Source organism: Peromyscus eremicus, chromosome 10, assembly GCF_949786415.1.
Source record: "Peromyscus eremicus chromosome 10, PerEre_H2_v1, whole genome shotgun sequence".
Classification (NCBI taxonomy): Eukaryota; Metazoa; Chordata; class Mammalia; order Rodentia; family Cricetidae; genus Peromyscus; species Peromyscus eremicus.
Window position 1 is genome coordinate 45,927,266 of NC_081426.1, and position 4,881 is coordinate 45,932,146.

The window sequence follows — 4,881 nt, forward strand, 5'->3', positions numbered from 1 at the left end:
CGCCATGTGCTTTAATTTTTTTATTATTATTATAGCAACCCCTCATCTGCAGATACCAAAATTCACTTTGGTTATTATCACCATGTGAAAAATTTTCTCTAAGTGTACTGGCTTAAAACAACCATTTTGTTTTGCTGGTAATTTTGAGCTTCAGAAATTTGAAAAGGGCTCAGCTGAGCCTCTCTCCACTGAGGTCATTCATGCAGTAGAGGCAAGATGTCAGCTGGGGCTGCAAATACCAACTGAGTTGACGGGACAGGCAGTGTGAGATGGCCCACTCCCACAGTCAGGATTTGACCGTAGCTGTCAGCTACGAGCCTGGCTGTCCAGCACTCTGCTGGCATGCAGACTCTGTGGCTAGGCGGTCTCAGGATAGTCAGCCTTCCTCTGCAGTGCTCATATCCCCTGAAACTAAGGGCCCAAAAGAACAGACTGAGACTTGGTGGCATTTTCTGGTCTGCACTTGAAACGTAAACAGCGTCTCTTTGCTGTGTGGTATTGCTTCCAGAGTGGTCACAAAGTCATCCCAGCTTCGTGGGTACCACTTCTCAAGAATTTGTACAACCAAGGTTAAGGAGAGTAAGCAGAACAGAATCCCCTGTATCCTATGTTGAAATGATAGATACAGATAGGAGGATGGAGAACAATGAACGGAAGTGCAAAAAAAAAGTGTAATTATTCTGTTGTAGATGATTTTCTCTGCTTGTTTTATAATTTAAAAAAAAAAAGGAAAGATGGGAAAAAATGCATGTCTTAGAGATTCTATATTTCTATCACCCAGGCTCCATTTTCTGTGTTATCTTTACTGTGAGAATCCTTTCAAGCTGGCTTTGGGGATTCAGCATTGGGGTGCCATGAAACACTGAGAATTCAACTGTTGGGACACGGGGGGGCAGCTCTGGCCCTAGTGGAGGATGGGTTGCACTTTAGACTGCGGGCTATGACCCAACGCTTCAAGGATCCTCTCCTTCAGGGTCAGGAGGAAGCCTAAAGGTGAAATCTATGTCCGCGCAGGAGCAGGACCTCCTAAGTATTGTCACACTCCGCTGCCCTCCAGTCCAGTCTGCTCTATGAAACAGTTAACAGGAGAAATAGGTCAAACAATAGAAATGGACAGGGGGATCAACCTGTCTGAACAGAATGTGCTTACATTCAGCCCCCGAGGCAAGGAGTAGTCAAAGCCAACTATGTGTGTCATTATATATGCCAACCCTCACCTACTTTGCTCTCCATACTGTGACATCCACAGTGCTTTATTGACCTGGTTTTGCTCACATAGCAGGCCTTGGGCAGCAACACAGAACAAGGGCCTATCATGGGCTGCACCGTGGCCCCATATTCACATATTGAAACCCTCATCCTAATGTGACTTATTCGAAGATAATGTGTTTTCAGAGGTCATCCAGGTTAAGTGTGCTTCTATGCCTGGGACCTTATCTAATAACCCTGACGTTGTTATGAGATGAGGAAGACAGCAGACCCTTAGACCAGCCAGGTCCCTTCCTTACAGGAGCCCGGAGTGTGACAGCTGCAAACAGCAGCCTGCTCGGCAGTGTATCCACTCTGCTGCTTGAGCAGGCTGTCTCACGTGGACCTTGGAGACAGCCTTTCCCAGCGGCTGCTTCCATGTCTGATCTCACACTGTTCCTAATCTAAGCTCTGGCAGGTATGCGGGGTGCCTCTGGGAAGCCCCAGAGTGCAGTGGCCTCTGTTCCCGTCATCACATCCACCCACAGCAAGCCATAGAAGAAGGAGCGTGTGACTGAGGCTGCACATGGGGCCTGTATGGAGTTTCCACATCTCAAAGTGAGTTCTACCAAGGATGCATATGAAGGCAGGAGGTCTAAGTGGGCACAGTGGTAAACATCTGTAACCTCAGCACTTGGGAGGACAGGTGGACACAGTCTACACACCTGTAACCTCAGCACTTGGGAGGACAGGTGGACACAGTCTACACACCTGTAACCTCAGCACTTGGGAGGACAGGTGACTTCTGAGTCAGCCTGGAATGAACGATTAGATTCTGTCTCAAAATAGGCAAACAAACAAAGGACAGGGTGGCTGAAAAGCGGCTCTGGGATTTCTGTGTTTGTAATGTCACACTTACTCCGAAGAGTGGTGCCCTGGAAAGAGGTAGCCTTGAACTCCTGAGGGTCTCCACTGTGCTTCCCATTCCTGCCCTCCCCAATAATTCCCACTCCTTATATAAACAATTATAAAAAGAGACAGTGTACACACGGAAGAAAGGCCATGTGAGGACACTAGAAGGAAGCCATCTACAAGCTGAGGAGAGGGGCTGCAGGAGAAACCAACTCTGCTGACATCTTATTTGGATTTTCAGCCTCCATGTCTGTGACTAAATAAATCTCTTGGCCTCCTCTATCCCGTCTGTGTGTTTTGTCAGGGCGGCCTGAGCAGATGCCTATACAACCCTCTAAGCCTTTCCTACCGTCCCTTAGGCATGCCTTCAGCGGCTACTTAGCATTTTCTTTGCTTTCTAGCATAAGCCATTATGTGTCATTTAATTCTTTTTTGCCCATGGTAGGCAGACTGGTGATCCTCTCCGAAAAGCTAACTGCCTTGTAAACTTCCAAACCCGTGAGTGTGTTGACGGTATTCAATTCGTCCAGGAATGCCTTCCATGAGTATCAAGAAGAAAGTTTTTGAAAAGACACTTTTATGCTCTTGCCCATTGAAAGAAGCATTGAAAAGACTCATAATTGAAATTTGAGAAAATGAAGATTTGTTTCTAGGGTGAGGACGGTTTGCTTCTCTCTGTCTCTGCACAGCACAGATAAGCGGGAGTGGTCCAGCGTTGCCATGGATGGGCTTAAAGTGGACAGGAGAGGAACTCCTGGATGTCTGCAGTGAGGTACATGCAGGAGCTGAGGGGATGACGATGCTTACGGCACATTCTCTGATCTCTAAAGTCTGCCACAGGGACAGCTTCTCACCAATATGGAGGGCCAAAGAGATAATTTCGAATATGTAAAGGCATTTTTGTGGCGCTGGCAAATAAATCAGAGGACCGATTTATTGACTCAACTGGTAGTTAGATTTGTGTTTTAATTGATTCTTACCTGGATACATAAATGGATCCCTTTATGAATTTGTGTGTGCCATCTTAGGGGGAGGCCGTGCTGATGGTCTCTGTATTATTCTAGGTTAATATATATGTGCTACCAAAGGAACGTAAATGGTTAGTTTTAAAAGGAGGAAAGAAAAATGACCCAGAAAGGATGAATCTGATTTAACAAGGTCATCGGGGAAAATAATACTTACTCTAAATGGAAGAGATAAAATCCAAAAGGAAAAAGGCAGCGGGGAAGCTGGAAGTCTTGAGAAGCACACCGAGTGGTCTAGGGCCATCACATCTGTGCTTGCTGACCTTCCTTTCCACGTGTACACAATGTCAGCAGAAAGCTATGCTGGAGAGCTTGAACACACTGGTGCTGGGCCTGAAGCTGACGTTAGACACTGTAGACCAGACAGCAAGGTAACTGGGAGAGCATTGGACCAAGAGGACCTCCTCCAGGCTTCTTGCTGACTAACTTGTTTCCTATGTGTGCTGGTTGGCCTTGGCTGTCAACTCAGGCTTGGGTTCCAAGGTGTTTAGAGTGGTTGGACCTTACATGAGTGTTTGTGGGCACTGACATGTGTGATGGACTGAGAATGGCCCCCATAGGCTCATCTGTCTGAATACATGGTTCCCGGTTGGTGAAACTGTTTGGGAAAGATTAGAAGATGTGACCTCCTTGTTGGAGGAGATACGTCACTGGGGGTTGGCTTTGAGGTTTGTTCCATTCCCACTCTCTCTCTCTCCTCCTCTCTCCCTCCCCCATGCTTGTGCATTAAGATGCGAGCTCCCAGCTACTGTTCTAGTGCCGTGCCTGCCTGACTGGTACTACGGTCCCTGACATAATGGTCATGGAGTCTAACCCTCGGAAACCGTAAGCCCTAGATAAACTCTTCCTTCTGTAAGTTGCCTTGGTCATGGTGTCTTATCACAGCAATAGAAAAGTAACTAAGATCACACGTGAGCAAGGGGAGATATCGACCCTGAGCAAGGGTGGCACCATCCAATGGGCTAGAGAAGGAGAAGGCACTATGGGCACGTGTGCCAGTCCTCTTTCCTCCTGTGCATGCCTACAGCAGCTGGCATTGCCCACAGACTTTAGACTCCAGCTCCGTTGGCTTTTCAACATGGATTCAATACCAGGACCTCTCCAGAGAGCTTCCGAGGGTTTCAGCACTGCATTAGAACTGTTGAGGCAGATGGCTTCTTAGAGTGAGTAACTGCAGTGATGTCTGTGTCTCCAGCATACACGCTGTCACTGTTGGTCTATCCATCACCCTTTCATGTGAACCAGTCCAACAAATTCCATGTACTTTATTGGTCTATTCTTCTAAAGAACCCTGTCTAAGGCAACCTGAGAGCCACCAAGGCCCTTCCAGCTTAGATTTGTGCTTAACTCACAAGTTCCACGTGCCTTTTGCTCTTTTTCAATGTTTCACGATTGGGGTTTCTCAGAACATTCCAGAACCCCTGAGAACAGTGTTTTGTGTAATGGTTAACAGCTAGGGGTTTTATTTAGTTGTTTAGCTACAAGACTTTGAAACTTTGAAGCTATGTGTGCTGAGGTAAGCTATTACCTTTCTAGGGCTCAATGGGACTAACCACACCCCCTTGTGGTAAGTGGGGCTCAGGGACCATCTCCATTAAACCTGGATGATGCCAGGTCTGGGTCTCACTGAATTGATCTCCTGATTTCTGATCCCTTGTGAAAACAGGGAACACTGATGCACCTATGTTTTCAGATTAAATGGTTATAAGGAGACCAGCACTCCTTTCTTGGAGCTCAGACAGATTTCGGGAGTCAA

At 46.9% G+C, this 4,881-nt stretch overlaps 1 non-coding gene across 1 annotated transcript; it reads left to right on the forward strand.

The window, feature by feature from the left end:
• Nucleotides 1-1,472: 1,472 nt before the first annotated feature.
• LOC131921303 (small nucleolar RNA SNORA70) lies at nucleotides 1,473-1,607 on the forward strand. The gene has a single exon (XR_009381933.1). It is a non-coding gene; the product is annotated as a small nucleolar RNA SNORA70 (small nucleolar RNA).
• Nucleotides 1,608-4,881: the final 3,274 nt, after the last annotated feature.